This window comes from Macrobrachium nipponense, chromosome 30, assembly GCF_015104395.2.
Source record: "Macrobrachium nipponense isolate FS-2020 chromosome 30, ASM1510439v2, whole genome shotgun sequence".
Lineage (NCBI taxonomy): Eukaryota > Metazoa > Arthropoda > Malacostraca > Decapoda > Palaemonidae > Macrobrachium > Macrobrachium nipponense.
This window is the reverse complement of record NC_087218.1, coordinates 40,927,996-40,949,782: the sequence shown is the minus strand read 5'-3', so window position 1 is coordinate 40,949,782 and position 21,787 is coordinate 40,927,996. Positions and strand designations below refer to the sequence as shown.

The 21,787-nt window shown below is 35.0% G+C and overlaps 1 protein-coding gene across 1 annotated transcript in view; it reads right to left on the bottom strand.

Moving 5' to 3' along the window:
- Positions 1-20,935, bottom strand: part of LOC135202055 (uncharacterized) — a 159,201-nt gene extending 138,266 nt beyond the window's left edge. Inside the window, exon 1 of the mRNA XM_064231322.1 lies at positions 20,451-20,935. The gene's annotated coding sequence lies outside the window, so the exon portion shown is untranslated. The remainder of the gene's footprint in view (positions 1-20,450) is intronic.
- Positions 20,936-21,787: the final 852 nt, after the last annotated feature.

Below are 21,787 nucleotides of genomic sequence, written 5' to 3'. Positions count from 1 at the left end.
TATATAATATATATAATATATATATATATATATATATGTATATATATTATATATATATATATACACACACTATAATTGCAGCAAGGAAGTAAAGGAAATACAATGCTTGAAGTAACACAAGGGAAACGAACAGAGGCATGGCACATCGAAGGAAAAGAATATCAAAAAACAAAAGTGAGGAAAAAAAAAAAAAAAAAAGAAAAAAGAATGCTAAGTATGCTCTTGGAGTTTATCGAAGCGTAAATCCAGAGGGCGCCGTCCTGAAAGGGCTGCTATCGACCACCTCGCAGGATTCCTCACGTCCTCTGACGAATGTCCTTTGTGTTTAAAGGAGTCCCTTGAAAATTACCGTGTTCTCGTTTTGAATAACCTGCTCGTCTTCTGTAAATTTTTTTGTATATCCTTTGAAGTTTTTTGTACTTTATTTGCCTTGTAGATAAAGGTTGCAAAAACATTCTGCACACACACACACGCACACACACACGATCGAGGAAACAATTCCTTTTTCTTCATCGCTATGTACCAATTATTCCTTCAAAATATACTTTAGGTATATTTTAAAAGCCTAAGTCTAAATCCTTAAGTCTGTGAGCGTTAGAAAGAATCTTGAGTGATTTTCAAATCAGCAAGTTGGATTTCCCCTCTGTCTTGATTCTCATAATATGTTCCCTTTTTTGTCTATCCGTCTTCGCCTCCTAGAACATTGCACGCCTCACACGTAGGACTGACACATGCCTCAAGTTTATTCCATGTTTGACGAGTTGAATAGCTTTAAAGGTTCTGAAAGAGCTGATTTTCTTTTTATCAGTGTGCTAATATACCTCCTTGATTAAATATAACAAAGATAGCGGCGTGGAGGGGTTTAGCTCGCACTATCTTATGAAGTAGCCCAGTGAGTGTAAAACTTGTTTGGGACCATCCCCTTTGATGCTAAATGATAGTAATAAAAAAAATAGAAGGCCAGCAATTTAAAGATGAGAACTGACGTACTAAAAACATAGACGTAAGCAATTATTTGTAGAATTCTCCCGGTAAAAGGCTTCCATAGGAAAATATCTGAAAAACATTCTAATTGGTTAGTGGATTCGTATATAGAGTAATGTTTTAGTTATAATATAGCCGGAGGATCAACAGAACGCCCAAGATATCTTAACCTCTTTTATAACACGTAGTGTCCAAATATTTTTGTGTATAACACCACGGCAAGCAACGTCCAAAAGGTATGGATTTCACTGTAATCTAGTCAGGGGCCAGGGTTTTCAACCGCTGGCATATCATACAGAACGAAGATACATAAATTTTGTCAGATCTTCGGGATAGTATGAAACGTCCATAGCATCAGGAATCTCGGGCCCCTTCTTATATTACCGTCGGCTTTAACGGAATGAGCGCACCGGTGTTCATCATAATTTCCATGATGAGTAGAAATTAGACGATGTGCACGAGTAATTTAGTTCCCTTTTCATGTAGAGAAAACTAAGACCAATAGGAACAAGAAAAAATTGGGCTGTAGTTGATAAACATGGATTCTTTCTATAAACAATCCAGTTTTATAAGATATTATATCAGGCATTTAGTTTGAACTTTAATTGACAGGCATAGTCTACTATCCTTTTGGGACTGCCAAAAGATAAAAAAAAAAAAAATAAAAACCTACAATATAATTCGTTAGCGTAAGCTTGCGGTCATCAGATTTTGGTAAAGGCATAGATAGCTGAAGTGGTGAATGCTGTTATGATACCCGTGTTGAAAACGTGCAGACCCACCAGATAAAGGACAACTTGTAGGACAAGAGGTCAGCTGACCTAAAATGATCAAACCTAACTTAATCTAGGACTCCATAAGAAGATACGTAACATATACGTACACGTGCTCCCGCGTCGCTTTCTTCAGGAAAAGGTGTTTAAGTGATTTTAAGAGCTCGGTACCTTCAGTTTTTATTCACTTTATGTGGTGTTATCGTATACTTCTCAAATTCACCAGGATTGCCGTACATCTGCTGATTTTGCTACGTATAAATCTCTCTCTCTCTCTCTCTCTCTCTCTCTCTCTCTCTCTCTCTCTCTCTCTCTCTCTCTTGTAAAACATGAGGCATCATTTGATTGACAGATATTTTCGCTTACCTCAGGAAGTTTACAAAGATTCCTAGCGATAAAGGTGGAGACCCCACGTCACATTGAGTGGCTGGGATAATAAGATGCTGTGTATACTGTCCTTCTGCTGTCATTCTACCGGGGTAATTGCAAGGCAATTGTTTGAAAATAAGATTAATGCTTTCTGTGAACATGATTGATATTATACGAAATGCTGTGCAGTGTGTATTTTAGTGATTCAAAGCATGATTTGAAAAATGTAATTTACATAAGAAATATATGTAAACTTGCAGAGAGAGAGAGAGAGAGAGAGAGAGAGAGAGAGAGAGAGAGAGAGTGACAAGGATTAGGAAGTCTTAAAGACTTATTAGTCCATCCGAGGAGACATCATGTACTCGCTTATCTCTAGGAGCAGGTTTTACTGTTCATTCACAGTGTCCTAATGATTATGTCTAGCTTTCTTTTAAACTCTTCTACACTGTTGCTGTTTAAAACTTCTGGTGGCAGTTTATTCCATATGTCACATATCTTGTATGTAAAGAAGTTCCCACAATGAGATGTGTTGCATCTCTTCAGTTCATGGAGAGAGAGAGAGAGAGAGAGAGAGAGAGAGAGAGAGAGAGAGAATCTGAAGAGATTAGGCGTAGACCTCCCGTCACAATGAGTGGTGAGGATAATTAGACAGCGTATATAGACTGTCCTCTCCTTACATGACACTGCGGAAGTCAGTCTACGGGATGATACGGTTTAAGTCGCGATTTTTAAAAGATTGCGTGAAAAAGAAAAGAAGAAAAACCGGTAGGTAAAAACGAGAAGGTGACGCCCGAAGCTACTACCTTTTAGTTTTTTTTTCTTTTTTTTCAACTCGCGATGCTTTATCAAGAGACTTCCGTTAATTGCGCGTTTAGCGATCCGCTGAGACGAGGCAGTATTTCGGAAGTATTTTGGAGGTTCCGCGGAGTGCCTTTGGGAATTCGCGAAGAAGGGGAAGTGTTCTTGTCAAGCAGCCCCTTGAATAACGCGCTCGCGGTGAGGGTGTGTCCATGCATTAAAAGAAACGGTCTGGAATGCATAATTATCGCGCTCTGCTACGAATGAAGTTCCGTTTTCGGAACAGGTGATTTAAACGGAAGGTTCGTTTTGTCCTCCTTGGGGCAGAACAAATGCGCGATGTTCTTGTCGCTTGATTTGTTCAGATCTCTCTCTCTCTCTCTCTCTCTCTCTCTCTCTCTCTCTCTCAGCAATTGTATTTTATGGGCTGTCTGTTTTGCGGACCCTTGCTTGACAAAGCAAAGGCCTCTTAGGATTCTGCAGTGTCGTTTGAACATTATGAATAAATAATAATTGTGTCAACGTAAATTTTGATCAATTTAAGTGCTTAAGGGAACTAACCTATTTTTTTGCACTCGCAAATATATTGTGAACCACCCGAGATATTTTCATCGAATGTAATAGAGTTTTGAGACATTACAAACATTAAAGATGTTTTGTTTTCTTATAGACGCACCTTTTCCTTATATCTTTTGAAAACAACGTTTTCATGGATATGGATCTTTTAATATCATATTTAGTATCATTTATCGTACTATTATTATTGGTAATGCTTTTGTCACCAACTCCTGGCCGCAAGGCCAACATTGCATTCTAGATTTTTCTAAATTGGCCTCGGATTATATTTATTATATGATGAATGTTACTATGCTGGCATTGCTTGGGACAGCAAAACAAGACAATCGTGTATGTCTGTGTGTGTTTGTGTGTGAGAGAGAGAGAGAGAGAGAGAGAGAGAGAGAGAGAGAGAGAGAGAGAGGGGAGATATTGGGGTGGCGGGTTGACATAGGTGACGACTTTTGAGGCTTTTGCGTCACACGGTGTAAGGGCCGTTAGTTGCCATATTTACATTTTACATATGCGTGCACTTACTTAGGTGATGTAGACATCTTGGCAAATTGCTGGTTGGAGTATCACCATGTACTACAAAAAGACCTCACTTACAGCAAAACGATAAGGATGTCGTGGAATTGAAACTTCAGAAGTTCAAGCGAAAATACAGAGCATTACTGACTTAATAATATTCTTCTTGCATTTTAAGACTTTTTTTTATCTATTTATCTATTTATTAATTTACTTTCTTTCCTTTCGGATAAGTGGGATATCTTTTTTTCTGTATTTCACTTTACTTCCTCTTACTTCTTCGTAATGAACACCATATTCTTTGGAAGCTTGAATTTCAAATCAATGGCCCTCTGGGCTTGTTCCATATGAATAGGCTTCCTTTACCAAACAACAACAATAATAATAATAATAATAATAATAATAATAATAATAATAAAAATAATAATAATAATATTGATAATAATAATATAATAATAATAATAATAATCAATAATAATAATAATAATAATAATAATAATAATAATAATAATACAAAGGACCTCTAGGTCATGAGAGGAACTGATCAAATCATATCAGGAATTCAGCAAAAATTCACACAAAAATACCAAAGAAAATATAAAATACAACTATGTCGTTGGTTTGCAATACACAAAAAAATTCAATGTAAACAACGTGACCAGTCCTCAAACCAGACCGGAAATTGGCGGAAAGGTTGCACGGGGGTTGGAGAGGTGGGGGAGGGGGCGTCTGTGGCGGATGAGATGAAGCAGGAGTGGGGTCAGAAGAGGGGGGAGGGGACAGGTTAAGATCGCCCTTGGCAATAGTTATGAAATGCTGATGTGCCGCTCAAGGGCAGTGAATACTTTCGCCCTTGGCTATTGTAGTGCTTTATCTCATTTCATATTTTTGTCAAATTCCTAAATGAAATTTGGGTTTAAAGGGTACACAATACACTATATATATATATATATATATATATATATATATATATATATATATAGATATTATATATATATCTTATATATATATATATATATGTAATACACATATATACATAAAATGCTCTGAACATTAAGTCGTTTCCCCTGACAAGTTATCTTTAAACATTGTCATGGCCTTTTATAGGCCGAAAAAGAAAACTGCGCTCTTGTTCCTCTGCTTACAGCGAATGTCACCAGTACACTCACAAACACACACACACACACGCAATTTTTATATTATATATCTATATATAATATATATATATATATATATATATATATATATATATTACATTTATTCTTACATATATAATTTATTATAATATATATATATAATATATATATATATATATATATATATATATATATATTGAATTAAGATGGGAAACTCCATAAGGCAAACACTTCCGGTTCGTACCAAGTACTTTTGGTCGAGGTTGCTAGCCTCATGCGCCTTTCTCCACCCTAGCCATAACCCACCATACTCTACTTATCACCAGGTTCATCATTTTAATTTTCTGCTATGCCAGTAGAGACAATAAGATTATTTAACCGAACGTGCCCAAAGGTACAATGTTTATGTCCGTATACCCAATAATTTATTAATGTAAACAACTATCGACTAAAATATATCTACAATCTTATAGTAAGACCGAGTAAAATAGATCTACAAACTTACAGTAAGACCGAGTAAAATATATCTACAAGCTGACAGTAAGACAGAGTAAAATATATCTACAAACTGACAGTAAGATCGATTCAAATATATCTAAAAACTTCCAGTAAGACTGAGTGAAATATGTATATCTACCAGTTACAATAAGACCGAGTAAAATATATAGACAAACTTACAGTAAGATCAATTAAAATATACTGACAAATTTACTGTAAGATCGAGTGAAATACATCTTAAAAACTTACAGTAAGTCCGAGTAAAATATATATCTACAAACTTACAGTAAGACCAAGTAAAATATATCTAGAAACTTCTAGCATGATCGAGTAAAATATATCTACTCGATCTTACTGTAAGCTTAGCCAGAGTAATATAGAATATATTGCGTATGTGGATTCGGTTTTCACTCATCTTCCGAATAAAAAGGCACAATTTACATATCCAACGGAATCGACAAAGCTTATCGGAAAGTAGCTTACGTAAGATCACCAAACCACCGTATGTTAACGTTGGTTTACGTTGCATAGTTCAATAACCAAGAGGAAAGGTTTTATGGTCTGGGCATAAATCCGAAAAAAAACAAGAAAAAGGGGTTTTATTATGGCGATCTTCGCAGAGAAGCTGTAACTGACGGCCCGTGAATTTTATGGAAGGGAAGACGACGTTTCTTACGATAGAGCAAGTTCATTCGACGTCATTCATTTTTCTGCCTTGACAGTGGCGTTTACTTGTTTAAAATAATATAATATTTTCGTTCGTTAATGAAATGTTTCCGTCAGTGTTCAAATAAGGTTTAATCTGTGCGTGGCCTTCTATTTTCATTTCGCATTTCCTTTATTCATAATTCTTTTTTATGACTCCACTCATTTTTCCCCTGCTCGCGAGGTTGCCATTAGAATTAGTTGTATTGTATTCTTCCATAATTTTCAATCTTTTTCCTTAATTTTCCTTTAGTGTTCAAATGACGTTTCATTATGTTATTTCCTTTTATTACATATTTTCATATATTGTTTACATTAACACGATTATTTTTTTGTCCTCTCTCCGCTGGTTATAGTTAGGGGTGGAATAATGTCAGATCCTCTATGCAATGTTTATTTCTTTAAATATGTTTATTTCTTTAAATCGACCATTTCTGTAATCGGGGTCAAGAACGTTACGTGGATATGACGCACTAAAAATTTAATAACTTCTTCTATATATTGAATTTTATCTTTAACCCTTCATTGATTTTTTCATGTGCTATTCTCTTCGCTGGTGCTTCAGAGCGCTATATAGATGCTATCATTGTGGTCTTCATTCATAACTTTGTGCTTAACCGTCTTCCGTAATGATTTACCTTCGTACTCCAGTCGTCCCTTTTCTGTATTGTTTAAAGTTTATGGCTTCCAGTTCCTTGTTCCTCCAGAATCCAGGTGGCGTCGTCGCCATCTGCCTCGAAGTTTTCTTCTTAACAAAATTTTCATCAGAGACGTTCTCTCGTTGCTGTAATTCATCTGCTGTAAACTTGCTCGTCTTTTCTTCAAAGTATTAATCGGCGTCCGATTAATACTTATACCGTTTGATATCACCAATCAGGGGATATTTGACGTGCTGTTCAGTACCTGTATCCATTGGTTATTTCTCTTATTTATGACGTACATTTTTTTTACCTATTTTTTCTTGGTATCTTTTATTTTTTTCTGCTCTTTGGGCGGAAATGACTTATGGTCGTTCGTCCCATCGGCTTTTTTTTTATACAAATTGAAATTTAAGGCATTTGTCTACATACTAAATATATATATATATATATATATATATATATATACATATATATTTTTTCTATATGTATATATATATATATATATATATATATATATATATATATATATATATATATATATATATAATCAGAGGAAGACGGACGAAAACCACACATCACTAGGCTGTCTTTTTTATTATTTTGCCGACGTTTCGTAATTATTTACAGAATTACATCTTCTGGGCTGCACGTAAGAAAAGATAAAAACATAAAAAGTTAAAAGTATAGTCTAAAAGTTCATTTAAAATACATTAAGAGTAAAAATGAAATAAATAAAAATAAAAACACAACCACCCTAGAGGTGAGACAGCAAGGAACTAAATGGAAGGAAACCACCACGGTACGAACTTATGCTAAATACAATTGACACAGCTGTGTCCTTATATGTCTTCTGGTGTCATCTATAAATATACTTGCCCTAAATGTATTTCAGGGATTTACGTGGGATCCACCAGTCGACTACTTAGGTGCGCATCGATTCACATCGGGGAATCAATTTCCGCACAGGGAGCAGAATCTCAAACCCAGAGCACTCCAATATCAGGAACCATGCAAAACAATGCAAAACCTACATTGACAACAAAGATTTGTGTAATCGGTCATACTGCCAAACCACAAGAGTTAACAATCCTTGAGTCGTTGTTTATAAAACAACTCGTACCATCGTTAAACACCCATACATCTGCGAGTCAATTGTATTTAGCATAAGTTCGTACTGTGGTGGTTTCCTTCCATTTAGTTCCTTGCTGTCTCACCTCTAGGTTGGTTGTGTTTTTATTTTTATTTATTTCATTTTTTACTCTAATGTATTTTAAATGAACTTTTAGACTATACTTTTAACTTTTTATGTTTTTATCTTTTCTTACGTGCAGCCCAGAAGATGTAATTCTGTAAATAATTACGAAACGTCGGTAAAATAATAAAAAAAGACAGCCTAGTGATGTGTGGTTTTCGTCCGTCTTCCTCTGATTATGTTGCTTGGAGTAGTTCCCTGTGCCCTGTATCACTATATATATATATTATATATATATATATATATATATATATATATATATATATATATATATATATATATATATATATATATATAATTTTTGTCACAGGCACCATGACATTGTTTTATATTCACAAATATTACGCTACACGCATCGTTTAATATCCAGTTAACTGTACTTCGCTAATAACTTACAACCAGAGAGACGAAGGACTTATCAGTTTGTGTATGTGTGTGTGTGTACGTTTGTATGTATGTATATGCATATATATATATATATATATATATATATATATATATATATATATATATATATATATATATATATATATATATATATATATATATATATATATATATATATATATAATGTTGTTGGCAGTTATTCAGTGGTGTGAGTTTACATTCAACGGGGTGTTTAATTTTTGCTTTATCATTTTTTTTTTTTTTTTTTGTAGTGAGTTAAGGTTTGATCAAGATCCTGTATATGTAGATACAGAATTTTTAACATTCTTAATATTATTTTATATATATATATATATATATATATATATATATATATATATATATATACATTTTTTATTTTTTTTATTTGGGGGGGGGGAGTCGTTAATGGGCCAGGGGCGTATCCGGAAAGGGAATGGCAGTAATCCTGACGCAGTTAAAAGGAAACTTGAGAAGAGGTACAAAAATCGAGAATAATCAACAAAGAAACCGACTCCTCCCTTCCCCTTCCTTATCATCATCCTTTCTCTTCCCTCCCTCACTCTCTCTCTCTCTCTCTCTCTCTTCCTTCCGCCCCCATTGGCGTCATTCTTTTCCGTCCTTGCTTTCGATCCTTTTATATGGCCGGTTTCATGCATCCTTTGTTTCGTGTTCCATCTCCGCCGACGCCTTTTGTCCAGCTGGTTTCTTGTCCACGCCGTCCGCCTTCCTGGTAGAACACAGGAGGAGACTGTAAAGGATTCATTCCTAAGGGATTCCTCTGTACTGGAAAGGGGTAAAATCGTTATTTTGTCGGTCTAGGAAGTTGATGATACGCATCATTGGAAGTGTAAGACAGGGAAATGTTAAGCACACATACGCACAAATGTTATGTATGGTATGTGTATATTTATACATTCATATAATGTACACACATGCATATGTATATATTATATACATATAATTGTGTTTGTGGGCATTTTTATGGGTCACAAATTTTGACTCTTAGCCCCTAATTGTTTTGAAACAAATTATTTACCAGGAGTCTATGTTCTCAGTATATTACTTTACAATTAAATGCCCATTTTCAAAAATTATATCTCGGTTAGCAATCTGAAGCACGAATTTTATAGGTAAATTTGAACTAGGTATCATACATTTTTAGTTTACAAGTAGTAAAATGGTAACTTCAGTTGTGATATTTTCGAGATTCAAACTTTTATAACGAAATTTCAGCAGCGTTTTTCTAAATAGATTGAAGTTAGCAGACCAGGCATTTGTGAATTTTTTTTTTTTTTTTTTTTTTTACATATCCAATACACCTGTCAGTTCTCATTGTCCCGTAAATAACTGGTAAACTTTAGTTTCGTAAGGTCGCATTTGCCGTCTCATAAGGAGAAAAACCAATTTCAACCGTTAAATTTTAATCCTTAAAGTGGCCGAGGTAGTTTTAGGGGCCTTTCTAGCCTACTTAGCATAAAGAAATAATCAGTCACGCTTTTTTGACGTGGTTGGCTGATAATGGTCTGCTAATTTTCCATTGTATGTTGGCATAAGCACAATGGCAAATGTTGCCTAAGATGTCTTAATGGTTTTACTCATCTTTACCCTTTCGCTACGCTTAAACTTCCATTTCCTCCCTTGGTTGTAGAGTTTATTCCTTTCTCACTCCTGAAGATTGTGTGTGATTCTATTCAGCCCAGTTTTAACGTGAATATTTCTTCCTTACATAAATCATGTTAGTTTATCACAGAATACCCAAAAACTCTTTCCAAAGCAACATATAAGAAGAATAAGACGAAGAATAAGAGTAAGAGAGAGAGAGAGAGAGAGAGAGAGAGAGAGAGAGAGAGAGAGAGAGAGATAAGAGAAGAAGAGGAGAGAGAGAGAGAGAGAGAGAGAGAGAGAGAGAGAGAGAGAGAGAGAGAGAGAGACCTGTTGCATCACTTCAAAGATTGAAAAATCTAACTTTGATAACAATTTTGCTCATATCATCTTCACCAACAGCACGTAGTAGATAAACGCCATTTCCAGGACGCCTTTACTAATAATGGATATTTTTATCCTTGAGGCTGATGGCACACCATCCTTTGATAGTTCCTCCAGGCGTAAGAGAGAGAGAGAGAGAGAGAGAGAGAGAGAGAGAGAGAAGAGAGAGAGAGAGGGCATTGAGTTGTCGCTATGAGAATAAGTTAGAGAAATGTAAAGTATATATTCTTAGTTTAACCAGACTATTGAGCTGATTAACAGCTCTCCTAGGGCTGGTCCGAAGGATTAGATTTTTATTTGCGTGGCTAGGAACCAATTGGTTACTTAGCAACGGGACATACAGCTTATTGTAGGATCCGAACCACACTGTATCGGGAAATGAATTTCTAATCACCAGAAATACATTCCTCTTGATTCAATGCTGGGCGGCAGCGAGTATGCAACCGACTCGTCCAGTGAGGAACAAGAGAAATGTAAAAGAGACTGCCAGAAACTTGAGGTTTGCAGTACTGAAAGGTACGTACACACTCACAAACACACTTATTAAGTTACCTGACACCTTATCATCACAAGAAGGACTGGAAGGGTTTCGTTAGAACTTCCCAGTCAAGGTCGAATCGTGCCCCTCCTTGTCTCCTATCACCACACCCACCCAATTGGTGTTGAATCCCATTTACTAATGGTAATTTGAGACTCGATCCTTTTCGCTTAGTCTTCAATTATCATGCGCCTGTTGCATCAGCTTTTCGATGTATGCGATCAGTGCAAGGTTTTATTTCAAGATTTTAAAATTAGATCATTCTCGATTGTAAGATTATTTCCCTAAAAACATTTTTAATCCACTGTGACTCTAGATATTGCATTTTGGCAGAAATGACACGAAAAATAATTTTTTAAGATATAACGTATGTTTTGTGGGTATATAAATCAAATGTAATTTTTTTATCCTTTGACAAATAAAATGAGGTTCACGCAGTGCTTGATATTTTCCTTAATAAACGCTCCAAGAAGAGGTCCATTGGAGGACGAAACTGTTGGGCATTTTCTGAGATATACCTTTTTTCATTTTCCTATGTGGAATACAACTGAATATATATATATATATATATATATATATATATATATATATATATATATATATATATATACACACTATATACATTTACATTATGTAATGCATATATATACACACACACACATATATATATATATATATATATATATAGTATATATATATATATATATATATATATATATATATATATATATATATATATATATATATATATATATATATATATATATATATATATATATATAGCAGGTCAGCAAATACACATATAAAACCTCCAGGGGATGTCCATGATAAGAGATGTAATAATGACAATTTATTCTAAGAAACGTTTCGCACATTAAATTCTCTGTGCATCATCAGTCTGAAAGAACATAAAGACACATTTATGAGTAAAATACAATAACAGTGCAAAAAACAGGAATTCACATATACTAAAAATAGTCTTAAAATTATACAAAAGAACAAAGTAAAAAACAGGTTAAAAGGGACTGCTTAAGACACCAACCGCAAGATCGAGTAATTGTTCAAAAATAGCCCGATTAAAACCATCCAGCCTCACACGAATTATTGAACATGAGATACCATGCCTTAAAGTTAAGCTCATATCTAGCAATCCCTGCATAATTGGTTCCTTTTTCAACTATAAAGGTCGCCCTCAGCCTTTTATGCGATCCAACGTTATATATAAATTTACATGCCCTGGATGTCCGGGCTCTTACGTCGGATCAACTCGAACGATGTTAAGGGTCAGATATTGCCCTCACTTGGGCTTCAGCTTTCGTACTGGTCAGAGAATAAAACAACCTGAATTTTCCAACATCAGGAATCATGCCTCTCATTGCAAAATAGAAGTACAAAAAGAACAGTTTTCCATAATAGACCATGTCAAATAGCCTGACCATTTAACTACCCTTGAGTCTTTATATATCAAAAGGCTTGTTCCCTCCCTCAACAGTAATACGTCCTCAGCAACTCTGTACCTGGCATAGTTGAAGTCGTTTATTTTAACGTGTCTTAGTTCATTCCATCTTCTCTCCTTACAATGAACGGTTGGTGTCTTAAGCAGTCTCTTTTAACCTGTTTTTTTTACTTTGTTCTTTTATATAATTTTAAGACTATTTTTAGTATATGTGAATTCCTATTTTTTGCACTTTTATTGTATTTTACTTATAAATGTGTATTTATGTTCTTTCAGACTGATGATGCACAGAGAATTTAATGTGCGAAACGTTTCTTAGAATAAATTGTCCATTATTACATCTCGTATCATGAACATCCCCTGGAGGTTTTATATATTAATAATATTATATATATATATATATATATATATATATATATATATCTACATATTATATAATATATATATATACATATATATATACTACACATATATATGACTATATACATACATATATATATATATGTACTATATAATATTATTATATATAAAAATATATATATATATATACAGTATATATATACATATATATATATATATTATATATATATATATATTATATATATATATATGTGCTATATATATATATATATATATATATATATATATATATATATATATATATATAAGAATGCATGTATATGTATGTATGTATATGTATATTCGTAGACAGACACTTTCCATTAATTTCTGTTACCCAAGAGGATATGGTAGGTACTGGAAGAAAAGCGTTAGGTTAGCAATTTCATCCCCAAAACGTCGTAAAACTAAAAGGGTGGCAGCTTCTGGGGCGTCCTCCTCTTAAGAAAAAACCGTAAGGGGGAAAAAATGTACGTATTATATACTGATGTACGTATTATATACTGAATAATTTAGAATCGTATGGAATTGCTTGCTTATTAGGACAGAAGATACCTTGAATTTTGCCGTGATACGCTGAAAAAATACTGACAGAATTTCTGAACAGAAATTGAAAGAAGAGAGAGAGACTGTTGATATATCCGCCAATATAATAACTTCCTGTTGTAATAACACATCCGATCTCAACTGCGCCTGACGGAAATAAGCTAAATTCCCCAGAGCTCAACATCTTACAACACTACGAACGAAGAAGCAAAGATGTAATGATCGTCGTTCTCAACAGATGTCACCACTCACCATACCTCCCATCTGCCGTTTCTGCTATTGACCGACGAAAGATGCTTCGTAATCCCTACTGTACATTTTATACACACCCATTAACTCCTGGGAGCGTCGACTTAATTCCCCCCGAATAGTGTCACGCTATCCCCTTTGACGCTGCCGAAAACACCTCCCACCAGGCGCGTCTCTGCGTACGTGCGTGTGTGCATGCGTGCGTGCGTGCGCCTGCCTTTGGGCCACCCACGTCCGTACCATGACCATGCCCTCAAGGTTCTGCGTGAAAATGAAAGAGGTCGGTAACCACAGCGATCGTAGCATTTGGCTCATCTCCGTTTTATTAAAGACAGTGACTTGATACTTTCTATTTTTTTCTTTACTGGACTCCCGTACATTCTTGATTAGCTCGAATTACAGGTGTATAAAGGGTATTCCCTAATGCTTTAATATTTCACAGACCTGCTTTTAATATTTCAGAGATTTCAGTCGTTCGAGCGCTGTGTATGTAATTATGTTCGTAGGTATGTTCCTGCAGTATGTTGGAGATTCTTTATAGCTTTTCTTTACACAGTGAATAAGTCTTCTGTAATTTTGGAGGCATGAAAGACAACCAGTGCTCTCTCTCTCTCTCTCTCTCTCTCTCTCTCTCTCTCTCTCTCTCTCTCTCTCTCTCTCTCTCTGATATCATCACCATCGTCAGTAACCCTGTAACGACAGCTTAAAATTTGAAAGACGTCAAGCAAAGGTACTGAACGCTTACAGCCCTAAATATTACTCAGTAAGAATTGTTAAAGCTTAAATTAGTAACTAATATAAACGATACACTTCTTTAGTTAATTATAAAAGTTTACATTTAGGCGATAATATGGAAGATAGACATTTTTATAATTATTTAAACGGTTAGTGCAGAAACGTTTACATGGATGTAACATTTTATTGTAAAATTATAAGAATGTTATATAAACGAAAAAAAGTATTTAAACAATTACACTAATACAGACATATGATATAAAAACATTTACTTTAATACAACATCCAGTCGTAAAAAAAGTATATTATAGCTTCATGTAAGAAGTGTTTACTACAAAAAAAAAAAAAAAAAAAAAAAAAGCAATTCCCCGGCGGGAAGTATCGTGCATTCCTGCAGGCTAAAGGATCTCTCGTTAAGGACACGTACCGTCCTTGAAACTCCCTCCTTCATCTCGGCTCGATCATGTTGATGGACACCAGCCTTCGAGTCCTTCATGAAGGAAAAAATATCGAAGAATTAAAAAAAAAAAATTATGTTTATATATATAGATATATATATTTATATATATATAAATATATCTATATATATATATATATATATATATATATATATATATATATATATATATATATATCGCGGTGTAATGATGAGCTGCGATGATGAAGATAACAGTGATGACGGGTGTATGAAGCCTGATGCTCGATTGAAATTGTACTCTCTTTGGTTTTAGGATTAAAAGCGTCTTGGTCTGTATCTTGGAGAGAGACTGTTGCTATATCTGTCGTCATTACAACAAAACAATGCTTTATTGACAGGTTGTGATGTTTAAAAAATGGATAGAGAGAGAGAGAGAGATAGAGAGAGAGAGAGATTCTGGAGTGATTACATAAAAACTTTTTTTATACTTCTTGATGTATTTTACTTTTAAAGCATTATCCTGAATTCCTGTTTAGGGCACAGTTATATTAGATGATATTTTGGCAGTGAATACTTATTTTCAAACGATTTTTTCAATATTTGGATTCTGTTGAAAGACGTCTCGCTTCAGTTTTTGGAAAGAGAGAGAGAGAGAGAGAGAGAGAGAGAGAGAGAGAGAGAGAGAGAGAGAGAGAGAGAGAGAGAGATTGTGGTTCTTCTTTGTCAAAAAATAAGACTCTTATAGCTCTCCTTGCTTATGAGATGTGGACGTTGAATAACCTCAGTTTAGGTGAAGTTGCATTATGAAAGTATATATATGATTTCAAAGGAGGAATCAGGAGGGTACTTGGTTCATGTCATAAAGCCCCAATGTCAATCTCAGACAGACAGAGGAATTTTTCCCTCGCTTTGATGATCCATAATTTATAAGATGTGCTGACAGACAGACAGACAGACAGACAGAGGAATGTTTCCCTTGCTTTGATGATCCATAATTTATAAGATGTGCTCTGAAAAAAAAAAAAAAAAACGCGTTGTTTTCGATTGGATCAAAATGCACATCTTTTAATGCGAAATTGTGACGTGAAAAAGAATAAAGAGGAAAGTATTTGTAAGAGGAGCAGCCAGAGATATCTCTTGATCTCCCTTTGGCTGAGGCGAAAATGGGAGCATAAAGTTCCTTCATTTACATAAGAATTGTAAATCATGACATAAATGCTATTAAGACAAATGCGTTTGATAAGGGAACCAAGCTTCGTCGGACGTAACCTTACTGTTTGATAGTTTGATCGGAGGGAGATAAAGACTGGGCTAAAGTTATAAAGGATGAAAGTGGTGTAAATGTCGGTAGAAAATGGGGGTTTAGTAAGTCTAGGGAGAGGTTCCTTTTGAATGGTACAGGTGTGGTTGGGGGAAAGGACCACTATGTTTAATAATGAGACTCAAATGAGAGCGGTAACAAAGGAGAAACAGCGCCTCAGTGGCGCGGTCGGTATGGTGTTGGCCTGCCACTTCAGTAACAGCGAGTTGGATTCTCGGGCATTCCACTGAGGGGTTAGATATGCGTATTTCTGGTGATAGAAGTTCACTCTCGACGTGGTTCGGAAGTCACGTAAAGCCATTGGTCCCGTTGCTGAATAACCACTGGTTCCATGCAACGTAAAAACACCATACAAAACAAAAAAAAGGGGAAATGGTTCTTGTAAAGCTTATTTTGAAAGAAAAAGTTGTAATATAAGCCAGAGTTTTACAGAGCTTATGAAAGGAAATCTATCAGGTAAAAATTCAAGTTGTGTAGTGCTAAAATTGGAACAGGCATGCAAGAGATCGCTTTCTTTCCAGCATGCGGGATCATGCAAAGCGCTCCTCATTCTGGAAATGACCTATGTGAAAGAATGAGCAATCCAGTGAACCCTTGCGTATGTGACGCCCATTTAGTGTCTGGAATTTTTCTTTGCTAAGTATTTATGCTTTTGGCTTTATTTAGATTTTTTTTTTTATCCTATATCCTATGTCCAATGAACAGTAAGAATTATTATCGGAATGACTCAGTATTTCCGAGAGAGAGAGAGAGAGAGAGAGAGAGAGAGATCTTCATACACATGAAGATGACATATCACCGAATGACTCTTGGCTAGGTAAGCCTGAATACAAAAAAGAACAAGAGATGCGTTTTCATCTTCCGTCAAACGTCATAATATTGCTTTTGATTCTGAAGGACGGCGCGGCTGTTATCAACGTATGAATCACGTGATTGTTATGCATTACACGGGCCAGATGTTTTGTGCCGAATGATACAGGGTAGGAAGACAGGGGTGAAGTAGGAAGGTCCAGTGTTCTGAGAAACGGAAGAGGATAGAGGGGAGGGGAGAGGAGACATCTATCCTTATGAGGGAAATTCTCGTGGGGATTTCCCCATTTTTGCTGTAATTCCGACTAGCAGCGACTTAAGATTTTGGTTATACAATAATTAACCTCTCTCTCTCTCTCTCTCTCTCTCTCTCTCTCTCTCTCTCTCTCTCTCTCTATCTGTGTGTGTGTGTGTGTGTTGTTTTTGTGCTCACTGCACATCATGTTGCACAATGTAAGGGAAATTTGTATCGAGTTTCGTGCCTGCTGACGTCCATAGTCTATATTTATCCATGTGAAGCCACCCTGACCTTTAGCATTCAATACTCTAAATCTGTTTTCTACCTGGTAAATGTAGAATATTTGTATAAGTAGACAGACGAATGTAGAGGAAAAATGAATGAGTCAGAGAGCATAGTAGTAGACGGAGATAATTAGATAAAAAAGTGAGGTGAAGTATGATATATGGATGTAAAAAGTATTTATAAATTGCTTAGTATATTTTAAAAATTTGCTCCTTATATTTGAAGGTAAAGGCAATAATGCATAACCAAGAGGTATTCTCTATGACTGCATGATTTTTTCAGCTGTTCTAGCCTTGTGTTACTCTTCTTAAAATTGATGAAGCATAAGCAAAAACAATATCTGTGTGTGTGTGTGTGTTTGTTTGTTGTTTGTTTGAAAATCCCAAATTTTCCTCATGATGTCCGACCTTAATCTTTGGCTTTTTTGTCAAAAAGTCCTTCGCTTTCTTTTGTGGTTTTCTTGAGCGGTCTCTTCCTCTTTGTATTAATTATCTGTATTTTCCGGAAATTTGTCTTTATTTATATAGATATATATATCCTACTCTCTTGGCAATGAATTTTTCTATTATCTCTTCTCTGAGTCATCTGCATTGTGTGTTTTCCGCTTCTTGAACAGAAACAATCGGGTCTTTAGCAATTGATAGTATCTTGAAAGCTTTTTAATATTAGTTTTTGTATCTTTTTTGTACGCATATACTTTAGTAAAACCAAGAAAGTATTGAGCATTTTTGCCTCTTCTTAAAGAAAGGAGTCTAGTCCAGGTAAGAGGACTTTGTCATGATGTACGCAGTTCATCTATTGTTCGTTTATCAAACATCTGGAATTTTTTCCTCAGATGCCTTGAAAAATGATAGCAGTGGATAGCATTTTGAAAATAATTTGCAATTGCTACCAACATGTATATGAAATACTCAATTTTATTTTCCTATTTTTCCAGCAGTACTTTCCAAAATGGGGTTCTAGAGAAGAGTAAGAAAGTGGTCACAGCCACATTCATGTTCCAGTTTCTGGAATGTGTAAGCCTTCTTTACGAAAATTTTTCACAGCCTTTCAAAGCGTTGATTATACTCTTCCTCCTCCTCCTATAATGATGACGCTGTTGGTACCTTTGCTGATTTTTTTCGTTTGTTTTGGTCCTTGGTTCCTGTAGGAGGCAAAAACGAAACAAAACCAGAAAACAGTTTGTCTGCATCCGGAACCTGAATAATTTGGCCGGAATTTTACATCTGAATACTTTGGGGAAAGTGAACGGCAATTTGAGTTCTTTCATGCTAATATGATTAGTTCTCGTTCGATCAACAGTGTTGGAAGCAATTGGATTATCGCCATGTTAATTACCTTTGTAGCCTAAGATTTGTCACAAAGTTTCGCTCTATATCTGTAAGTACAAACGCACAGACGTGTACATGTATAAAGATTGGTAGAGTGCGTGTATATATATATATATATATATATTAATATATATATATATATATATAGATATATTATATAAAGGTTTTTGCCACGGAGGAAAAAATGAAAGGCGAGAGAGCCAAGAACATTTGGTCTAGTAAAGGGTCGTACTAGACCGAAAGTCTTGGCGCTCTCACCTTTCATTTTTTCCTCCGTGGCAAAAACCTTTACTTTATATATATATATATATATATATATATATATATATATATATATATATATATATATATATATATATATATATATATATAGCACTTTTTATATACTTCGTGATCAAGTTATTCATATATAAATATATATATATATATATATATATATATATATATTATATATATACTATATATGTGTGTGTGTGTGTGTGTGTGTGTTTTGAGGGTGGGGGTGTTTGGTACCCGAGATTTAGTGGTGACCAGGATGGCCTAATCAGCTAAAGTCGCCAAGTAGATCCCGACAATCATTCAAATACCGTTGCAGAAAAATCCAGCGTACCTCGATTGACTCCTACGTTTAATTTGGGAGTAGGATCTAGGCTACTGAAGTGGCGGAAGGCTTTTGATTCAACGACAATACAAGTAGAGGCCCTATGGAGGGAAGGGGGGGGCTGGTTTGGTTGTGGTCATTAGAGCCGTCATTGCAAATCACACGGCACACTGTAGCTTCTTGGCAGCGTCCCTTCGCCCCCTAGCTGCAAATCCTTTCATATCCTTTAACTATACCTCCGTTCATATTCTCTTTCTTCCATCTTACTTTTTTACTCTTTCCTAACAATTGTTTAAACATTATTTTCAGCTCTGATTGACCTCATAGATCCCAGAGCTTGGCCCTTAGATTTTATATTTCAGTTCCAAGATAAATGAAGGGAGGAGAGGTAGAGGAATTGCTATGAAGCTAAGCACTTGTAACCTTAAGGTTTATTATTTAATTTTTTTTTCTGTTTGCAAAGCCAATTGGATGGAAACCTATTGATGGTTTAAAGGTTTTGGTAGCCTGCCCAGCTTTCATAGATTTTGTTGGAAGTCCAGAAGAAGTCTTGTACAGATCTTTGAAGAATCGTTTGTCATGGAAATGTTGAACCGGCCCATGATTGATTCACCCCTTCCCCCCAAAAAAATGTTAGTTCAAGGTGAAAAATAAATCTTGTGAGTAAGGAGTATGACTAAAATAATTCTGGGTTAAGTACAAGTACCAGAAACATGGGAGTGTACTAAACGCATTTTCTTATACTCTAAATAATTTTATAGCCGTAATTTAATAGACGCGACAGATGGTACTTCCCCATTACGGACTGTAATTATCAACAATTGTCTCCTCCTCTTCTTGAGCATATCGGTGTTAAGAACAACCAAGGAAAACGCCACAAGGTTACTTACCTACTGTGATTTAATGTCTTCTTCAGCCATAAGAGAGACCACCTCTGTGGGTCTTGCAATCTAGTAATAAACTCTCCCCTTTTTTATGTGTTCAAAGCCACACGCGCGCGCACAGATTCTCCTTCCCTTACCTCTGTTAGGTAAGAATGTTTTGTCTTTTGATCTTCCGTAATTAGCTGTTCTTCTGTTATAGTGTCTATGCACAAATTGTCACTCAGCGTGCGTTTCCATCGTCCGCATGCATTAAAAATATCACTGGCTACGGACTGAACGTTGTCAGTTTATAACAGGAGAAATTTTTTTTTCCGAAATCACAGGGAATTTTTAATCAAGTTATTTCACTTTCTGTAAATTAATCATATCCACAAAGTTAAAACAACGCGCAGATTCCAGCATTGCGTAGCGTAGGCGCTCACTCGGTCTCCGTGCAAGTGAACGGAGGCATATGCCGGGAGCGTACAGAGGAAGCCTGCGAACTTCACGGCGTTTCAATACCGACTGGCTTGTTTCCCGTCACGCACCGGCTTATAAGAGATCTGCTTCCATCTCGAAGGAAGGATGATTCGTGAAGTGGAAGGTCGCTTGAGATATCGATGTGCTTAATTCGAGATGACCTCTGAAACTAATTTTCTGTGGTATTGTGGATGAGATGACTTTTTTTATCAGTTGTGATATATGTTTAACATTTATGGGGATGGTAAAATTAATTATTATCAATGTATTAATTAATTTTTGACTTAACCGTGTAAAAGCTTGTAGAAAAAATAAACAGTCGTTATAAGTACACACAAACATACAAACACACACACACACACACACACACACTCACGAACCTCTCTCTCTCTCCTCTCTATCCTATCGTCTCTCTCCTTCGAGCTCTTCTCTCTTCTCTCTCTATACATATATATATATAATATATATATATATATATATATATCCATATATATATATTAATATAATATATATATATATACATATATATATACCGTATATATATGATATAGTATATATATATATATATATATTATATATATATAGAGAGAGAGAGAGAGGGAGAGAGAGAAGAGAGAGAGAGAGAGAGAGAGAGAGAGAGATTCGTGTGTGGTATCTGTGTTGTGTGTACTTATAAAGACTATTTTTTCTACAAGCTTTTACACTGTAAAGCCAAAAATTAATAAAAATATTGATAATAATTAATTTTACCAACCTCATAATATATATATATATAAATATATAATATATATATATATATATATATATATATATATATAATATGATATGTATGTATGCTTGAAAGTGTGAATAATATTTATACATAATTTTTCATTAATAGTTCT